This window comes from Carcharodon carcharias, chromosome 14 (assembly GCF_017639515.1).
Source record: "Carcharodon carcharias isolate sCarCar2 chromosome 14, sCarCar2.pri, whole genome shotgun sequence".
NCBI classification, from domain to species: Eukaryota; Metazoa; Chordata; class Chondrichthyes; order Lamniformes; family Lamnidae; genus Carcharodon; species Carcharodon carcharias.
In genome coordinates, this window is record NC_054480.1 from 130,361,314 (window position 1) to 130,383,094 (window position 21,781).

The 21,781-nt window shown below is 43.9% G+C and overlaps 1 protein-coding gene across 5 annotated transcripts in view; it reads right to left on the reverse strand.

Annotated features, from left to right (window-relative positions):
• Positions 1–21,781, reverse strand: part of LOC121286826 (insulin receptor-like) — a 228,439-nt gene that overhangs the window by 196,640 nt on the left and 10,018 nt on the right. The window contains exon 2 of one of the 5 annotated variants that reach the window (XM_041203889.1): positions 20,072–20,287. The exons of the other annotated variants lie outside the window; for them this stretch is intronic. The gene's annotated coding sequence lies outside the window, so the exon portion shown is untranslated. The remainder of the gene's footprint in view (positions 1–20,071; positions 20,288–21,781) is intronic. 5 annotated transcript variants of the gene reach the window in all.

A 21,781-nucleotide genomic window follows, 5' to 3' on the forward strand; every position in this document is an offset into this window, starting at 1 on the left:
TTACTACTAGGTTTACAAATCTTTTTGGCGGGGGGGTGTGTATACGGTTTGCATGCATGAGCATGCGCATACATATGTGTATGCATGTGCGTGTGTGTGGGTGTGTATGCATGTTATATGCATGCATGTGTTGTATGTGGGCGTGTGCATGTGTGCATATGTGCACATGCATGTGCGTGCGTGCATGCATGCATGTGTATGTGCATGCATGCACGCGCGTGTGTATGTGTGTATGTACGCGTGCACACCCATCCATGCGCAGCATTTGATCTGCTCGAAAGGGCAGAAAGTAAGGCATATTAACAACTGGCTGGATGACCACAGGGAGGTAATCTCATTAATTTGTATGTGCAAAATTTCCAATATGTAAAAATGATAATGAAAGGACTGTACGTTAATGAATATTTGAAAACAAGTAGCCTGGGATTTTAGGTCATTGTCGCATTGGCCACTCTGAATTTATGTATGCAATATGATTCTTCCTCTAAGCAGTTTTCTCAGGAATATAACGCCTTAATTAATTAAAAAAAATAATCCGAGTACATGTGCAAATCGCCACAATGAAGACTTTGAACCTGGAAGAGTTGGTTTTAAATAAATAATTCCAAGCTAGTTTATATTTATATCGTGCTTTACGACATGGCTAAACGCTGCACATACCATGAATTACACTGAAGTGCAGTGACTCTTATGAAAGTAAATGTGTCAGCTATTTAGCACACAGCCAAGAACTGAACCAACAGCCCACGAGATGAATGACCAGTTGATCCGCTCCTGTCGAAGGAGGAGAATTAATAACTGAGCCATGCAAACCAGGAGGGTTTCAGGTTTGATCCCCATCTGTGCAGAGTTGGTTGACTGCAGCCAGGGCCACAAAAGAACACAAGGGAGTAGGTCATTCAGCCCTTTGAGCCTGCTCCGCCATTCAATAAGATCGTGGCTGATCAGATTGTAATCTTACCTTCACTATTCTGTCTGGCCCCCATAATCTTCGACTCCCTTGTTGGTCAAAATTCTGTCTAACTCAGCCTTGAGTATATTCAGTGACCCAGCCTCCACTGCTCACTGGGGGAGAGAATTCTACAGACTAACAACTCTCAAGAGAAAAAAAGTTCACCTCATCTTAGTTTTAAATATAAGGACAATAATTTTTAAACTGTGTCCCACAGTGGAGACCTAACTGGGAAGCAGTGGTGCAGTGGTATTGTCACTGGGCTGGTAATCCAGACACTCAGGATAATGTTCTGGGTTCAAATCCTGCCACGGCAGATAGTGAAATATGAATTAAATAAAAATCTGAAATTAAAAGTCTGATGTAGAGATATGAACAAGGAGCAGGAGTAGGCGATTTAGCCCCTCGAGCCTGCTCCGCCATTTAATAAGGTCATGGCTGATCTGATAGAACCTCAAATCTGCATCCCACCTACTGCCGATAACCTATCATCCCCTTGCTTACCAAGAATCTATCCACCTCTGCCTTAAAAATATTCAAAGACTCTGCTTCTACCACCTTTTCAGGAAGAGAGTTCCAAAGACTCACAACCCTCCGAGTGAAAAAATTCTGCCTCATCCCTGTTTTAATTTGCGACCCCTTATTTTTAAACAGTGACCCCTAGTTCTAGATTCTCCAAGAGGAAAGATCCTCTCCACATCCACCCTATCAAGACCCCTCAGGATCTTATATGTTTCAATTGAGTCATCTCTTACTCTTCTAAACTCCAGCAGATACAAGACTAATCTATCCAACTTTCCCTCATAAGACAACCCGCTCATTCCAGGTATTAGTCTGGTAAACCTTCTCTGAACTGCTTCCAACGCATTTACATCCTTCCTTAAATAAGGAGACCAATACTGTACCCAGTACTCCAAATGTGCAGTCACTGGTGCTCTGTACAACTGAAGCATAAACTCCCTACTTTTGTATTCAATTCCCCTCACAATAAGTGATAACATTCTATTAGCTTTCCTAATTACCTGTACTTGCTACTAGCCTTTTGTGATTCATACATGTGACCATAAAACCATTTCTGATTGTCGTAAAAACCTATCTGGTTCACTAATGTCCTTTAGGGAAGGAAATCTGCCGTCCTTACCTGGTCTGGCCTACATGTGACTCCAGACCCACAGCAATGTGGTTGACACTTAAGTGCCCTAGCAATCCACTCAATTAGCTCATCATCTCTTTCTCAAAGGGCAATTGAGGATGGGTATAAATGCAGACCTATTATCTATGCCTATATCCCATGAACGAATGAATGAATGAATGAATGAATTTTTTAAAAAAGGACATCTTGACCAGAGAGGGGAAGCAGGCTGAGATTCCAGATGCCATTTGTGAATCTGTGATCCCTGATGCACGAGTGCACCCACCATCGTCATTGGCTACAGCAAAAGCTTGAATTTATACAGGGCCTTTAACATGGTGAAATGTCCCAATGCACTTCACAGGAACTTTAACTACATAAGCAAACAGGTCACCGAAAACTTGATCAAAGAGGGAGGTTTTAAGGAGCATTTTAAAGGAGCAAAGAGAGGCAAAGAGGCTTAGGAAGGGAATCCAGGGTTTAGAGTCCAGGCAGCTGAAGGTGCTACTGCCAATGGTGGGGCAATTAAAATCAGAGATGCGCAAGAAGCTAAAATTAGATGAGTATAGATAGTAGAAGATTGTGGGGCTGGAGGAAGTTACAGCGATAGGGAGGGCTGAGGCCATGGAGCAAATTGAGGACAAAAGTGAGAACTTTAAAAGTCGAGGCATGCTCAGCGAGGATCAGGTTTGGCTGTGATTCCCCTCAGCAACGGCTCTCACTTTTGGCTCAGCCTGATGATTGGGGAATTGGACAAGGTAGCTCGGAGCTACTTCCATCAAGGAACCACACAGGTCAACACTTCAGAAGTGGGCAGAAAGCGAAAAAAAAAAGGGGGGGGGGGGCGGCGGCAGAAACACAGGGAGGTGCTGTTTCAAGATAGCAACTGTCAAGTTGCAATCCCTTTAAAACTTGGGCAAGCTACATATGGAAAAGTAGACCACAGCCATACAATTAGCACAAGTACATGTGTGGGCCTTGAAACAAAATGAAATATGGCATGTACAACAACAATGTCCTAGAAATAACGTATGGTACTGTAGTGGTTATATTACTGGATTAGTAATACAGAGGGCTGGATGAGTAACCTGAGTTGAAATCCCACCGGGCAGTTAGAGAATGAGTTTTCAAAGAAAAATTGGACTTTAAAATCTGTCGGATTGGAGTTAGAGCCCAAATGGCTCACGAATATCTTTCCAGGAAGGAACCGACACACTTCCTTTGCAGAAACGTGACTCTAGTAGCACCACCAACATGAGTGGCTCTTAACTACCCTCTGAAGTGGCCCAGCAAGCCAGTTGAAATAAGAAAAATACGTTTACAAAGCGTCTTTCAAGAGCACAGGACATCCCAAAGCACTTTACGGCCGATGAAGTACTTTTGAAGTGTAGTCATTGAGACTGTGGGAAACAAACGGAAGGTGATGCACTGCCACCTTTTCAGGGTAACGATGGGCGGGTATGGAAAATAAAACTCTTCATTGTTCTGTACCAGAGATTTGCTGAAAGTTCAAAATAAAGTCAAAATACCTCATCAGTGTACCATCTGTAACAGGCGAGCAGGTGAGGACACAATTTAAAAAAGGACACACGGTCCCCACATTTGTTTGCTGCAGTGAAAGACAAGTAGCTTTATCTGCATTTATTGTACATCCTGGATTAACTAGGCTTCAGCTGCTTCAAGGCTGCGAGCAAGCTGGCGAGTAGCCGTGCACCTGGTCACCATCGGCGATACGCCTTTTGTGTCAAGGCTCAACGAATACTCACAGGGGTTAGCAAGAAAAGAACTCTGCTTAAAAAGAATGCGTTACCTGCTATCAGGACCTCTGAACCCAAACATTTGGTTTATCCACGTTTCCTACGTAACAATAGACATGCAATGTGTTGCTGTGTTTCCCCATGTTCTCTACATTACAACAGTGACTACACTTCAAATAAAAAACTTAATTAGCTGTAAAGCACTTTGGGAGATTGTGAAAGGTGCGAGATAGATACAAGTTCTATCTATCTTTCTTTCTCTCATATTTCAACAAGCAGCACAGACCCAGTTCAAATGCCAGTCCGTACTGAAACAGCAATCTTACCTAGGACAGCAGTATGAGCATTTGGCCTGAGTGACCCTGGGCAGGAGGACTAGAAGGGAGAAATAAATTAGCAAGGCGGTTCATAATATAACCTTCCAGTGGAAAATGTGAATGTCTGGTTGTCGAGCAACGCTAGGAGCAGCTTTGGCTCGGATCCCTTTCCCGCCACTCAGTCCATCAACACTCACTGTCCAGTTTAACACACAGGAGAGTGCCTGCGTGGATGAAATATAGCTTCCAGCTGCCCACAAAATGCTACAATTAATGAAGGAATTAAAATGTAGTCACAGTTGTAATGCAGGAAACACAGCAGCCCATTTGTGCACAGCAAGTTCCCACAAGCAGCAATGTGATCATTACCAGATTATCTGTCTTTGTAATGTCGATTGAGGAATAAATATTGGCCGGGACACCAGGAAGAACTCCCCTGCTCTTCTTTAAATAGCATCAAGAAACCTTTTTGAGATCAATCACGATCAATCAAAATGAGACCAGCCATGATCGTATTGAATGGCGGGGCAGGCTCAAGGGGCTGAATTGCCTACTCCTGCTCCTAGTTCTTATGTTCTTATATCCACCCAAGAGGGGAGAAGGGGCCTCAGCTTAACAGCTTGTCCGACAGGCAGGGCAGCACTGGAGTATCATCTTGAATTGTCCATCAAGTCAAGGGATGAGAAAGGCTTGGGTGGGGATTTTCAGCAGCATAGGGGCTGGTTAAGGGCAGAGGCAGGCAATTTTATACAGGCACAAATAGTTTTCCTTTGTAATGCAGAAGGTGTCAGAAGCTCAGCTGAGTTTACAATTGAGATAAAAACAAAAACAAAAAAACTGCGGATGCTGGAAATCCAAAACAAAAACAGAAACAGAAATACCTGGAAAACCTCAGCAGGTCCAGCAGCATCGGCGGAGTAGAGTACAGTTGACATTTCAATTCCTCATGACCCTTCAACAGAACTAAGTAAAATATGGAAAATATTTCACCCCTTTCCTAATTTTACTTAGTTCTGTTGATGGGTCATGAGGACTCCAAACGTCAACTGTATTCTTCTCCGCCGATGCTGCCGGACCTGCTGAGGTTTTCCAAGTATTTCTGTTTCTGTTTTTGTTTACAGTTGAGATACTGCAATTGAACACCATGTACCTGAACTCAGGAAGGGGAGAAATGATCCTAATCACTATCAGAGTTCAGCTTCTCATGACATTGCACAGCAGGAGGCAAGATCAAAGTTAATCTTCCAACTTAAAAGGTCATAGAGGCATTGGAGATGGCACAATGAAGATTCACAAGAATGATACTGGAACTGAGAGGTTATAACCAGCAAGAAAGGCTGACTAGGCTAGGATCTTTACTCTAAAAAAGAGAAGGCTGAGGGGGTGACCTGATAGACGTTTTAAAATTTCGAAGCAGTTTGATAAGGTAGACATTGAGGAAATGCTTCCATGTGAGAGTGAGCGAGGCCAGACCCAGGGGCCATAAATATAAGACATCACTAATAAATCCAATAAGGCATTCAGGAGAATTTTTTTTTTCCCAGAGAGAGGTGAGAATATGGAACATGCTTCCATGAGCAAAGAGCACATATGTATTTAAGAGGCAGCAGATAAGGACGTGAGGGAGAAGGGAATAGAAGGTTATGCTAATAGCATTAGATGCAAGGGGCGGGAGGAGGCTCGTGTGCAGCATAAAGACCAGTACAGGGCAGCTGGGCCAAATGGCCTGTTTCTCTGCTCTAAATGCTGTATACTTCTATGAGGAATTTGGGTTAGAGGACAGAGTATAACTGGACCAGGGCAAGAACTTTAAAGTCAAATAGTTACATATTTGCATTATAAATTTTTATGTCACGCCGTCATGGACAGTGAACCTATAGCAATTTCACTAGAAGAATGCAATTACTGTGTGATATGCTGACACTGACAGTTTCCATTATAAATGTGGTTGCAAGAGTGCATAATGGGTAAAAAAAAATTGACAAGAATTTTTAAATGTATTAACAGACAGATACCTCAATTTGAATTATGAAGAGGGAGGATATACATTCAGTTTAAATACATATTTCCAGGAATGAACCAAAATAAGGCTATCTGATAATCCACTCACAGGATCGATAACTCAAATATTGGGCTGTTACTTTCAATAATTTTTGTTTTCAAGTTTTGAACAAAAATTGAGTATTTTAAAATAAATTTTCAATCCTGAAATCTGATAGTAAACTACGGAATTTAAGAAATGCAGACATAAATTTTAATTCGTTATGGGTTTTTAAATTCAACATCTGGATTATTCTGCTTCAAACTCTGGCAGGAATGATCCTTTTCGCCCGTTTTCACTGTTATTTAAAAAGAAAAGTGATTATGGCTCCTTCCTGTCAATCCCAGAGGTGTAAGTGCTCTGAACTATGATGGAAAAGTTTTCCAATCTAACAATACCAGGCTCCAGAAAAAAGTGAAGTAGTCTAAATAATTCATAAAAAGCATAAAAGTGCTATATAAATGCAAGACCTTATTCCCCACTTTCAATTAAATAGTTTAAGGATGACTGCATTTTTCAAAGAATTAAATTAAAAAAATGAGTATCAAATTTGTCGATTTTGATCACAAATGATCTCAGTAATAATCTGCCACTGGTGTCTTAAGATTTCAATAAAGCTATTTGGCAGACCTCACTGCATGCAAAATTACAGCAATGTTTCCCTACACATCAAATTTATAGCACAGAATTGGGCCATTTGGCCCAAATTTTTTTTATTCATTCACGGGACGTGGGCGTTGCTGGCTAGGCCAGCATTTGTTGCCCTTCCCCAGTTGCCCTTGAGAAGGTGGTGGTGAGCTGTCTTCCTGAATCGCTGCAGTCCACCTGGTGTAGGTACACCCAAATTGCTGTTAGGGAGTTCCAGGATTTTTAACCTGGTGACAGTGAACGAACGGCGATATATTTCCAAGTCAGGATGGTGAGTGGCTTGGGGGGGGTAACTTCCAGGTGGTGGTATTTCCATCTCTCTGCTGCCCTCGTCCTTCTAGATGGTAACGGTCGTGGGTTTGGAAGGTGCTGCCTAAGGAGCCTTGGTGAGTTGCTGCAGTGCATCTTGCAGATGGTACACACTGCTGCCGCTGTTTGTCGGTGGTGGAGGGAGTCAATGTTTGTGGATGTGGTGCCAATCAAGCGGGCTGCTTTGCCCTGGATGGTGTCAAGCTTCTTGAGCGTGGTTGGAGCTGCACTCATCCAGGCAAGTGGAGAATATTCCATCACACACCTGACTTGTGCCTGTAGATGGTGGGCAGGCTTTAGAGAGTCAGGAGGTGAGTTACTTGCCACAGGATTCCTAGCCTCTGACCTCCTCTTGTAGCCAGGTGGCTAGAGCAGGTCAGTTTCAGGTCAATGGCAACCCCCAGGATATTGATAGTGGGTGAGTCAGTAATGGTAATGCCAGTGAATGTCAAGGGGAGATGGTTAGCTTCTCTCTTATTGGAGATGGTCACTGCCTGGCATTTGTGCGGTGTGAATGTTGTCACTTGTCAGCCCAAGCCTGGATATTGCCCAGGTCTTGCTACATTTGCACACAGACTGCTTCATTATCTGAGGAGTCACGAATGGTGCTGAACATTGTGCAATCATCAGCAAACATCCCCACTTCTGACCTTACAATGGAAGGATGGTCACTGATCCACAGGGATCAGTGCTGGGACCTCAACTGTTTACAATTTGTATAAATGACTTAGATGAAGGGATGGATGGGATGGTTTCCAAATTTGCTGATGACACAAAGATAGGTAGGAAAGTAAGGAGGCTACAAAAAAATATATAGATAGGTTGTGAGTGGGCAATGATCTGGCAAATGGAGTATAATGTGGGAAAATGTGAAACTGTCCATTTTGGCAGGAAGAATAAAAGGGAAGCATATTATCTAAACTATGAGAGATTGCGGAGCTCCAAGATGCCGAAGGATATGGGTGCCTGCGTTGGAAACAGTTCAGAGAAAGTTTACCAGACTAATACCTAGAATGGGTGGGTTGTCTTATGAGGAAAAGTTGGGCAGGCTAGGCTTATATCTGCTGGAGTTTAGAAGAGTAAGAGGCGACTTGATTGAGGCATATTAGATCCTGAGGGGACTTGACAGGGTGGATGTGGAGAGAATGTTTCCTCTTGTGGGAGAATCTAGAACTAGGGGGTCACTGTTTAAAAATAAGGGGCACCCATTTAAAACAGAGATGAGACAAAATGTTTTCTCTCAGAGGGTTGTGAGTCTTTGGAACTGTCTTCCTGAAAACATGGTGGAAGCAAAGTCTTTGAATATTTTTAAGGCAGAAGTGAATAGATTCTTGGTACACAAGGGGGTGATAGATCATCGGGGGTAGGCGGGATGCAGATCGGAGGTTACTAGCAGATCAGCCATGATCTTCTTAAATGGCGGAGCAGGCTCAAGGGGCTGAATAGTCTACTCCTGCTCCTTGTTTGAATGAAGCAGCTGAAGATGGCTGGGCCTAGGACACGACCCTGAGGAACTCCTGCAGTGATTTCCTGGAACTGAGACGACTGACCTCCAACAACCACAACCATCTTCCTTTGTGCTAGATATGACTCCAACCACTGCAGAGTTTTCCCTCTGATTCCCATTTACTCCAGTTTTGCTAGGGCTCCTTGATGCCAAACTCGGTCAAGTGCTGCCTTGATGTCAAGGTCAGTCACTCTCACCTCACCTCTGGAGTTCAGCTCTTTTATCCATGTTTGAACCAAAGCTGTAATGAGGTCAGGAGCTAAGTGACCCTGGCAGAACCCAAACTGAGCGTCAACGAACAGGCTATTACTAAGCAAGTGCTGCCTGATAGCACTGCTGACCCTTACATCACTTTACTGATGATGGAGAGTAGATTGATGGGGCAGTAATTGGCCGGGTTGGATTTGTCCTGCTTTTTGTGTACAGGACATACCTGGGCAATTTTCCACATAGCCAGGTAGATGCCAGTGTTGTAGCTGTACTGGAACAGCTTGGCTAGGAGTACAGCAAGTTCTGTAGCACAAGTCTAGAGTACTATTGTCAGAACATTGTCAGGGCCCCTAGCCTTTGCAGTATCCAGTGCCTTCAGCCGTTTCTTGATATCACGTGAATCGAATCAACTTGGCTGAAGATTGGCATCTGTGATACTGGGGACCTCCGGAGGAGATCGAGATGGATTATCCACTCATCACTTCCAGCTGAAGGCTGTTGTGAATGCTCCAGCCTTATCTTTTGCACTGATGTGCTGGGCTCCTCCATTTGTACTCTACTGGTGTTTATGGTCCAAACAAGGCTCCTCCCATCTCACTTCATCTAAACCTATCGGCATATCCTCCTATTCCTTTCTCCCTTCTGTATTTACCTAGCTCCCCACGAACACATCTGCGCTGCTTGCCTCAGCTACTCCAGGCGGTAGCAAGTACACAGCGAGAATCAATGTAACGCACAATCTGCGACGTGCTTTCAAATTTGAGGGAGGTATCAAAAGAGTATTGAGTGCAGTCCCGGTCACCATATTATAACATTGAAGACGGGTCACACGGACTCGAAATATCAACTCTGTTTCTCTCTCCACAGATGCTGTCAGACCTGCTGAGTTTTTCTAGCATTTTCTGCTTTTATTATTTCCCTGACCTTGGGATCCCTGTTACATTGTCCTGCTGGCCCCACTGGTGTGACTTAACTGGATTTCTACGCATGTGCAGGCCAGTGTGAACATGCAGTCGGGCACTGGCAGCCATCTTGCTATGGCAGGAGACACAGCGAAAAAGGAAAGCTGAGAGAAGAGGTCTTTAAAATGAAAGAAGAATGAGAGGCAAGCTCATTGAAACTTACAAGACTCTGAAAGGCTTTGATATGGTGGACGCTGAGAGATTGTTTCTGCTGGTCGGGGAATCTAAAACACGGGGGCACAGTCTCAGGATAAGGGGCCAATCGTTTAGGACTAAGATGAGCAGAAATTTCTTCACTCGAAGGGTTGTGAACTTTTGGAATTCTCTACCCCAGAGGGTTGCGGATGCTCCATCGTTGAATATGTTTAGCACTGGGATAGACAAGGACTGGCTGGGCTGAATAGCCGGCTCTAGTGCCATATCTCCTATAAAAACGCAAACATGTCAGGTCACGAGTTTTCTTCTCTCTCACCCTCCCAGTAGGATTTCAACTATAATGGTGTATGTGAAATTTCACCAACTGCTTGATCTGGAGAATCCAAACAACAATAGTCTGAAATATTGGTAGTTATAGGCTTGTCATTCACTGCGCTGGGGGTAAGTTAAGTGAAATAAAATGTCTTGCCTTTATACAACACATTTAGCTTAATTATCCCAAGGCATCTGACTAACAGAAAGAAAAGCACACCCAGCTCTAGTACAGAAAGTAACTAAAAGACATGATACCAAAAAAACAAGTTTCAAAGGAGTCTTTTGAAGGTAGCATTCTTCATATCGACTGAAGACTTTGCCACCAAGAGTGGAGGAAGGGGAAAGCACAGGAGGCCAGAAGCAGAACAGCAACATAGGCTTGTTGCAGCATAGCACACTGGACTTCTGTCTGCAGATACATCAGAAGGAGAAAAGCCATAAAGGGATCTGTAGACAAGAAACGAGACACTGAATTCAATACATTTGAGAGGGGATAGGAAGCCAATGGCAGTCAGTGAGGATGGGGTGGTGAAGAAGCAGCACAGCGTAGAAAGCAGGCAGAACTTGTGATTTGGAATTCACGCAAATTGGAACTTGGGTAGCTGATGGAGAACTGTTGGAGAAGTCAAGCCTTTAGGGAGACAATGACATGGATGAAGGTTTCTAGGATGTTATAGAGAGAGTCACAGAGACACAGTGGAACAGCACCTAAACACAGAGGCTTAAGTGCAAGTCCTTTTGTCTGTAGTTGATGCGTCCCAGTAAGTGATGTAACATTGCCCAGTGAACACTAAACAAGCTGTACCCACCTTGTACACAACTGCAGTGGGGACAATGAGTCACACTGTTTCTGTGCAACACATCACAAATGCTGATCCGCAACCATTGGCAATATTGTTAAATCATAAATTTACAAATTGAAATAGACACTTCAAAAATTGATTATAGAAGATAATCAGAAGAACATAAAGAGTAAAGGTTGTAATGCAACCTTGAAAAATCGGATTAAAGTTTACAAACCGCACAACTACACGTTTATAGCCTTTGATCACGCTCCAATTCTCAGCTACCTGGTGCCCTACATAGTGCAGCTCTCACCTATTAATGCTGCCAACAGCTGTGGCCTCATTAGCTTTTACCTGCAGCTGGATAAACAAAGCTTCAAAAAAAAAAATCCCCCAAAACACTGACTGGTTGAAACACGTTCGCTCAAAGAACTCAGAAAGGCGGATCTCGCTTCGTCTCTACGAGCTTCGCAACCACAAGTTATGTAACAGTTTACTGACAAGGACACTAGCACACTGAGTAAAACCACATACTTCCAACGGCTCCTCGAACGGAGGGATGTGGGTTCGTGGCGAGTTTCCGACCTTGGTCCACCATTCGTCGGAATGAAACAAGTAGAAATTGGAGGCAGCTTTTTTTAAAAAAAAAAACCTGGAGCTGCTCTTGCACATAAACAAATGGTTGGATTACACCAGCCATAAAGACGGTTGATGAGAAAGGACATTCAGCCTGTGTGTTCAAAGATCATTTAGTCACAGATCTCAACACCTACCTCTTAATCAGTTAAATAAAAACAGAAAATGCTGGAAAAACTCAACAGGTTTGACAGCATCTGTGGAGAGAGAAACAGAGCGAATATTTCAAGTCTGTATGACTCTTCTTCAGAGCTGAAGAGAGGCAGAAATGCGATGGGATTTATAGTGTTGAAGGTGGAGGTAGAGAAACTGGGAGAATGGGATGGAGTCCTTATAGGAGGCAGGGCGTGAGGAGGTATAGTCGAGGTAACTGTGGGAGTCGGTGAGCTTGTAATGAATATTTGTAGACAGTCTATATTACGACCAGTCCCTGGATGAGGCACCCCAAATTGTTATGATCCTGGATGAGGGGGGAGATGGTCTGGTTCCCTTTCTTTATTTGACCCTCTTGGTTGCTCGCAACAGGGTTAATTTGAAAAAGATCCCTTCCCTCGTGGATACCTTTTCCCAGTCCAAATGTTTTAAAAAGAGCCAATGTAACCAGGCTTTCTTCAGTTAAGGAAACTGTGATTTTATTAGTTAAAACACGAGAAAAAATAATAAAAATGCAAACACATATACACAGATTAGAAATGAGCCTGGAAATAAAAGTTTAAAAAGATATACAATTCAGTCCTTCGACTTGTCCGTGAGAAGTAGATGGTGAAATGTTGCGGCCATTAAGTTGGGGTGATTCTGGTAGAGCTGACTTAGGCAGTTGAGCAGTTGGTTTACAGATTTTTGGTTCTGCAGGTTAGCTGAAAGGGGCTGTCCTGTTTCCTCTTCGACTTGCATCCAGCAATCAGAGAGAAAAGACGTTTTTTACCTGCAAGTGCAGGGGTGCCCAGTTGGCGTTCTTCAGCTGTGACCCTCACAGCACACACATACCAGAACAAAACACCAGACTAACACATGGAACTAGAGTTGCAGTTGACTTTTTCAAACCCCTTTTCCTTGTGCATTCCTGGAAGGGAAAAACAAACATGTCTTTTGCCCAGATCTGTTTTCTTTTAACTCAGTTCATGTTCACAATCTGGGATACAACTCAACAGGTAGTGGTTTCGGCTGAGACGGTAATCAATGCCCATTGTCTCTGCACAGGAGATTACAGTTCAGTTTACATTGTATCTTTTCCTTTGAAGTGCCTCTGCCTGAAGTAGGCCATGTCAAACCTTTTAGGTGCAACATTCCATTCTCTCTGAACTAGTTGGTCAAGTAATCCACATAGCGAGTAGTTATCTTACAGTCTCAGCCAGCTTTTGCTTGTACGTCCTTTTTTTAAAAAAACAGGTCTTACTTCAAAGTTCAAATGTCCTTAAATAATTCGGAGATAGGATCCGTGGTCATGACATCTACCAGAAGAAATGGAGATAGAATACTAAAGCCCACCACATTTCTACCTCTCTTCAGAGTTCTGAAGTCATACAGAATCAAAACATTAATGCTGTTTCTCTCTCCACAGATGCTGCCAGACCTGAGTTTTTCCACCATTTCCTTTTTTATTTCAGATTTCCAGCATCTGCAGTACTTTGCTTTTATCTTAATCAGTTAAGTTCTTTTTAAATACACCTGTGTTCACACCACCAGTTTCTGACGCACAACACATTTGTAATCAGATGAAGCCACAAAAGATAAAACTCAAAATTGTTTCTCATATGCAGGGGTCAGCTCTCAGTCCAAGCTCTGACACGGCAATGCAGGTTTGGAAGGTGGTCACATATCAGCTTCCAGGAGCTGCTTGAAGCAAGAAGACTAAAAAAGGAGGTTGAAAGAAAAATATGGCATTATTCTCTTCTGGCTCAGTTGGAAGCGTGTAGTCTGGTGGGCAGCTCAGCCATACTGATGGGGGAAGTCCAACTTTAATTCCGTTGGACCAGTGAGCTGCAAACTGAGATCATCCTTATGATCTAATAAGTGAGAGAGGGGGAGCCAGAATGGGGAGAAGACAGGGTTCCCATCCAATTGCCACCCAGTGACTTCTCCTGTACTTGTACTTGGATGTTGAATGAGAATGCAGCTTCAATCCCACATGGTCAAATAATCTTCCAACACTCACACAGGGAGAAGGGTCACTTGTAACCAATTTTATTTATTCTCTCAAGATGTGGGCGTCACTGGCTAGACCAACATTTATTGCCCATCTCTAATCGCCCTTGAGAAGGTGGTGGTGAGCTGCCTTTTTGAACCGCTGCAGTCCATGTGGTGTAGGTACACCCACAGTGCTGTGAGGGAGAAAGTTCCAGGATTTTGACCCAGTGAAAGTGAAGGAACAGTGATATATTTCCAAGTTAGGATGGTGTGTGGCTTGGAGAGGATCTCGCAGGTGGTGGTTTCCCATGCATCTCCTGCCCTTGTCCTTCTCGGTGGTAGAGGCTGCAGATTTGCAAGGTGATTTCGAAGGATTGCTACATTGCATCTTGGAGGATGGCACACACACTACAGCCACTGCATCGGTGGTGGAGGGAGTGAACGTTCAAAGTGGTGGATGGGGTGCCAATCATGCCGGCTGCTTTGTCCTAGATAGTGTCGAGCTTCTCGAGTGTTATTGGAGCTGCACTCATCCAGGCAAGTGGTGAGTACTCCATCACACTCCTGGCTTGTGCCTTGTAGATAGTGGACAGACTTTGGGGAGTCAGGAGGTGAGTTACTCGGCACAGAATGCCTTTGACCTGCTCTTGTAGCCACAGTATTTATATGGCTAGTCCAGTTCAGTTTTAAGTCAATAGTAACCCCCATGATGTTGATAGTGGGGGATTCAGCAATGGTAATGCCACTGAATGTCATGGGGAAGTGGTTAAATTTTCTCTTATGGAGATGGTCATTGTCCGGCACTTATGTGGAGCGTATGTTACTAGCCATTTACCAACCCAAGTTCTGAATGTGATTAAGATCTTGCTGCATATTGGCAAGGACTACTTCAGTGTCTGAGGAGTCACGAATGGTGCTGAACATTGTGCAGTCATCAGAGAATATCCCCACCTCTGACCTTATGATAGAGGGAAGGTCATTTGATGAAGCAGCTGAAAATGGTTGGGCCACTACTGGGAGAGTTACTGGAGGCACACCAAAAGTCAGTGTCCTCAGGAGAGGAGGGGTGGAAATTGTGAGTGGGTCGACAATGGGAGGAATATATTTATTCTGCAAGCTTTCACCTGCATACACACCTCATTCAGGCAGGTATATAAAGAAATCTCACGACGTTTCAGATGCTTGCTAACTCACTGCAGCATGAGGTTTGCCGAGTCAAAGCATACACACAGCATAAATGCAAGCAAAGACAAATTCACCTGAACTTCATTAAAATACTTGTTTACTTTGGGCAGCTGCAAGTTTCCGAGGTCAAATACTATGAACTTTATTGGAGTGGTATTGCAATATTTATCACAGTCCAACTAAAAACACTCCAGAAAGTGGGATAAGAAATTCTCAAGAGACATATCACTCTACTAAAAGTGTGACAAAACTGAAAGTTATAACCAAATGAAATAAAAGGAACAAACAGGGTTTCTCTAGAAAAGAGAAGGCTGTGGGGTGTGACCTAATAATCTTTCAGATAATGAAATGATTCAATACAGTAGCTGTAGAGAAAACTTTGAACTTGTGGGGGAGTCCAGAACCAGAGGGCCATAAAAATAAGGCAGTCACTAACGAATTCAAAAGGGAATTCAAAAGAAAGCATGAGAGCGGCGAGAATGCGGAACTCGCTACCACTTCAAGTAACGGAGGCAAGTAGTATTGATGCATCTAAGGGGAAGCTTGATAAGCATGCGAGGGGGGGGAAAGAAATAAAACTGACAGGGTGAGATAAAAGTTGTGTGGGAGGAGGCTCATGGGGGGGGGGGGGGGGGGGGGGGGGGGGAGAATCAGCTGGACAGTCTATTTTTGTATGATCAAATTAATCTATGTGGCCACTAAAAATAGTGTAAATCTCCACAGAACCTCAGCAATCAGATGCAAAATTTAAGCCGTGTTCCTGTCAATTCAATGCTGCAAGGGCACCATTTGTGGAATGAGCATTAAATTGAAGCTGCATCTTCTCATTCAGCTGGGCAGAGAAAGAAGGCTCATGCCATGATTCAATGAAGAATGGGAAGTTTTGCTGCTCTCTTAAATCAAGATCCCACCCTCAGCCAATGACATTCACCTCATTTGTCATTTATGGGATCTTGCTATGCGGAAACTGACCGTCACATGATGACAGTAACTGCACTTCAAAAAAAATAGTAATTGGATGTAAAGGTTGGGGTTTTCTGAGGGCATGGGGCATTCCATAAATCACAAGTTCTTAAAGATAGCTGTGCTCTCATCTTCTGCCAACTGTTCAGTATCTGAGTAGTTTAGATGCTGAAATGTGTTGGCTGCCAGAGATAATCTGAAACGAGGGTCACATTCCAAGGCTGTGGCTATACTGCACAGAATGCGAAGATCATCCTGCAACACCCAACTTATACTGTGGGCTGTGATCGCGTTCAATCCCATCAGGAGCAGCTTCTGCTCAAGCTCAATAACACGCAGTACCACTCCATGATTCTGAGACGATAGACAGAAATGTCTTTTAGAATGAGAGATTCTTCTTATGTTTGTTTATAAATTGCCCAGTAGATTTAACAAACTACCTAAGCACTTTTTAAACCCATCTTCACACTGGACCACAATTATATACAGCCCCAACGGTGCAGTACAACCCTCCCTTCTCCCCCATCCCTAGGGTCTGACTTGGAGGGGAACTTCCAGGTGGTGTTATTCCCATCTGTCAGCTGCCCTTGTCCTTCTTGATGTTAGGTTGTGGGTTTGGAAGGTGCTGTCTAAGGAGATTGAACCTACTGTGCCTGTGCCAGGAACTGTGCACTGGTTATAGGAAAGATACTGACTGAACAAGAAGTGTTTACTTTCTGGAAGAATGAACATTGGACAGGTAATTGCACTCTGCTTCCTCAATCTACTCCCTTATCGATATTTTTCTTGAGAAGGTGGGGGAGGGCAAGGGGTGGACCCTGGTGATTTTAATCAGTTTTCCTTTGCATCGTTACAGGGCTTGTTGAATTTTGGCTCTTCCTTTAAAGAAAACAAAGACTTGGCAGGCAACATTCTGGCTCATAACACAAAGGTACAGAGAGCAGAGATACAAAAGCATTGCGTCAGAGCTCAGTAACAGCACATAAACAAGCCAACCTCAGGGCATAGAGAGAGATTCCACAGTCTCTCTCCCCTCCCATTCCTACGAGAACTTAACAAGGGTTTCTGAAGTAGAAATTCTGCGACCAGCCATCGCAGTGGACAGTTCCCGCCTCTGACCCATACAGACCAGGATAGTCCCAGGTTCATTCTCCAGACCCATGCAGAATTTTAATTAATGATGGGGCTCTGAGTAAAGGTCACAGGCCTGAAACATTAACTCTGTTTCTCTCTCTCCACAGATGCTGCCAGACCTGAGTACTTCCAGCATTTTCTCTCTTTTTGTTTCTGAGCGCGCACATTTCACAGCTAGGGTGCTACAAGTTGCAATGGTGCCCCTGGGCTAAAGGGGCTGTACATGCACTGAATCCAGGGTCGACCTCGGCTTTTGGGTACCCCCATCCCATTAAACAGCTTGACAGCTTGCACACCCTTAAGCTTGCTCAGTTGCTCAAGAAGGCTGGCCACTTTGGGAAAAATACAAGAAGAGAACCAGCTCCCGATCAACTGTGTCCCAGTGGGGAATCACTTTTCAGGGTAATGGAGTGGAGTGGCAAGCAGAGAATATGAATTTTAATAAAAAGAGAGAGAATCCACATCCAATTCCTGTGCGGAAGGGACAAAATGCAAAGTTGATTCCAATTATTGAAACAAACCCCCTCATTCCCCAAAGGGAAAAGTACTCTGTGGAAATACTTTGCGAGCAAGACTTCAAGGGACTGACCTTCAGCAGTGGAAAAGCCAACGCAGACCCCCCTGGCCTTGCTGAGCAAATCTGTAAACACTGAATTCAGCACATGCTGCACTTGAAAAATGGCAGCTACTAAAGTCCCGTCACTAACACCTTCAGGCAATTACAGTAGTTATTTCACAAGGGAAAGGAGAAATATGCTGTACAGCCGAGACCCTATGCCTCTCAAAGCAGCATAGCACACACAATCAAGTTCTACAGTGTTTGCTCATATTATGCTGTGAAAGATGTAAATCGTAAAGCAGCTGAGAGTATGTCGCTATCTGACAGTGTTTCCAGCCTCAACAGGGGCAAGCATCTCAACTGAAGTCTGCAATCAGCCGAGTCGGGGGCTCCCGCACAGGGTCCAGTTCCATTTCTTCGCACCTACTTCTGTAATATTGTGCAGTGAGCCTCATGATGCATGAGTCAAAAAAATGTGCCACAGAGCTTCCACAGTGAGTCAGCTCGTAAAGACAACTTGTTATAGCCATCCATTCTAAACACAGGGTGCATAGTCCAATTTCTGCTTACAATGAATCGGCCAATCTCATCAAGGATAGCGGTAATGCTCATTGCCCTCTCCCCAGGTTACAGAAGAGGGCATTAAAAAAAAGCAGCTATGCTTCAGATCACCATCCAGCAGCTGACTAAACTGGGAATGGGCACCTGGACAGGATCAAGGGTTTAACTGTGAGGGCTACCACTCTCGATTTCCCTGATGGCAACCAGCTCAAGCTCTTAAAAAATGGTCGCGTGTGATGACGACTTGCATCTATATAGCGCCTTTCACATAATAAAATGCCCCAGGGCACTTCACAGGAGCACTAAATCAGACAAAAACTGGCACCAAGCCAAAGTAGGAGACATCAACAGCTTAGTCAAAGAGGTAGGTTTTAAGAGGGAGAGAGGGAGAAGCAGAGTAGTTTAGGGAGGGAGAGAGGAAGAGGCAGAGTAGTTTAGGGAGGGAATTCCAGATCTTCGGGCCTTGACACCCAGCAGCCTACTGGAAGGTAGCTATTAAATTACACCTGTGTAAGTAGACAGCCACTTCAAAGATGAGAGACAATTAGCTATTGAGAAAAAGGGATGGGAAAAACAGTAACAGTAAATATGAAAATATCCTAACAGTCTCTGTCCAAGACAAAGTGGGAACATACTCCAACTGCAACGCTCATGGCTCCTCCACTGTAGGAGTGCTTGGGGGATAAGACAATGAATAAAAGCAGCTGTTGGTTAAATGCCATTGGACTGACTAGATGAAAAGAATTAATCTGGCATTGTGATTGAATAGGACATCTCTCTCCATTAACAGCGTAACTTGTCAAAAAGTCTATGGAGAAACACTGAAGCAAACTTTTACACAGCGACATCAAGTGCAGACTACAGCAACGATCAGATACTTGCCACTTACCCCATCAATATATGCACAGCAATGAAGAGCAAAGATTTCACAAACCCCGCTAAACACAAGCACATCCCTCAGCGGATTTGAGGAAGAACTGTTTTTTTTAAAAATGCAGCGGGCAGTAATGACCAGGAACTCGCTGCCTACGAGAATGGTGGAAGTGGGGACGATCAATGATTGCTAAAGGAAACTGGATGGGTTCTTGAAGGAAAAAAACTTGCAGGGTTAAGGGGACAGAGTGGAGGAATAGGACTGACTGAACTGCTCTACGGAGAGCCGGCATAGTCTCACTGGGCCAAATGGGCACCTTCTGCGCTGTAATGATTGTGACTCTTTGATGTAGAATATCATAATAGTAGATGCAATACCATAGAACCCATTAAACACTAACTACAGTCATAACCCCATTACACAAATCCGATAACCATAAACACAGAACATAGTGAGATCCACACACCCCAGTAAATATTAGCACAGAGACACTGCCAATTTAAATTTCCCTTCCCACAACTTCCCATCCATATCTGCATCAACATTAACCAAATTTCCTGACTTAAACCTCCAGGGCCGATACAATATATCCCACAAACGACTAACAGCACTGAGTACATAGTCAATAATTACTTTCTCAGACACTGCACTCCCCAGAAAAATTTGGAAAAATTTTCTTCTCATGCCTTCCAGATTTTAAATTGGCTGATTTTTCCACTGCCTCCCTATACTCACAAGGCAGTAAAGGCCAATTTAAAAAGTCATGTGCGTCACAGTGGCTGAGGTAGGGACAAGGGGGCAGTTGCGGGGGGGGGGGGAATGTCACCATAAAATAACAGTTTCAGGCAGAACACTTCTTTACGCCCTCCTTACCCCTGTATCATCTGACTCCATTTCTCATTTTAACTGCTTTTGTTTTAATGCTTTAGATCCATACATACAAAAGGGGTGAAAACTACAAAAACGATGAATCCTCAGCTCAGCTGCGGTGCAGCGGGTAGCACTCCCGCCTCAAGGTCAGAAAGTTGTGGGTTCAAGTCCCACTCCAGAGACGTGAGCACGTAATCAAGATCTACACTCCACTGCAGTGCTGAGGGGATGCAGAATTCTCAGAGGTGGTGTCATCTTTCAGCTGAGATGTTAAGATGAGGCCTCATCTGTGGACATAAAAGATCCCATGACACCATTTGTAAGAAGAGCAGGGGAGATCTCCTCCAGTGTCCTGCACAATATTTATCCCTCAAGCAACATCACTAAAAAGATTATCTGCTCATTATCACATTGCTGTTTGTGGGAGCTTGCTGTGTGTAAATTGGCTGCTGAGTTTCCTACATTGCGACGGTAGCTACACTTCTAAAGGACTTCATTGCTGCAAAGCGCTTTGAGACACCCTTAGGACATGGAAGGTGCTATATAAATGCAAGACTTTCCTTTTTCCCTCTGCACTCCTGGGGTGGGGAGAAAGTTCTTCTTCCCTGAAGGCGCCACTTAATCCTAACTACTGTTTCACAAGAACTGACATCCCTTTGAACATCTCCACAAGTCACCTTCACAGTTGAGCACAATCACTCACTGGGCAAGTGTTTTGCTAACAAGAGACAGTGCCATAAAAAGCAAGAATATTGCAGTATGTTATCACGAATCTCAGAACCACTTCAAAAAGGGAAGAGCAACAAAACCTCAACTCAAACATTCCTGCAAGCTTCGCCTGATACAAATGCTGTTGTTACACAAGGAAAACAAGGCACCAGTTTTGCGCTCAGTCATGTTCCAAAAATAACAAGTGGTCTGTAGATATCATAGCCTGTTAACCCATTTCTCAGTCTGACAATCCTCCAAGATCCCTGCACTCCTCCCATTCTGGCCTCTTCTGTACCCTCAATACTTACCCGTATTCTCCCTTCAGCTGCCCAAACCTTAAAATTCCTTTGCTAAACCTCTCTACTTCTCTCCCTCTTTAAGAGGCTCCTTAAAACCCACTTATTTGGTCACTGGTTCTGATATCGCCTTATGGTTAGGTGTATTTGACAATACTCCTGGAAAACACCTTAAAATACTTTATACGTGAAAGGCGCTATATAAATGGAAGTGCTGCTGCTGTTGGTGATTGAGGGAGGAATATCAGGACATCAGAGCTCCCTGACCTTTTTCAAACATTTTGCAGGATCTTTTAAGATGGACCTAAGTCACTGAAACATCATATCTGAAGGAGAACCCTGCAGTCCTGCACTGTAGCATCAGCCTGGGCTGTGTTCAAGTCTTCGAGCAGGCTCGATGAAGAACCAAAAACTTATGCTTAGATAGTTCATGTGCAGCAAAGAAAGGTCGCGTGGTACCAAAGATCATAAGAAATAGGAGCAAGACTAAGCCATTCAGCCATTGAGCCTGCTCCGCCATTCAATTAGACCATAGCTGGTCTGATAGTGGCCCCAACTCCACTTTCCTGTCAGTTCCCCCCAACCCTCAACTCCCTTGTCAATCAAAAATCTGACTAACTCAGCCTTGAATATATTCAATGAACCAGCCTCCACTGCACTCTGGGGAACAGAATTCCAAAGGCTAACGACCATCTGAGAGAAGAAATTCCTCCTCATCTCCGTCTTAAACGGGGAGAGCTCTTATATTTTTAAACTTTGCAAACCTCTCAAACA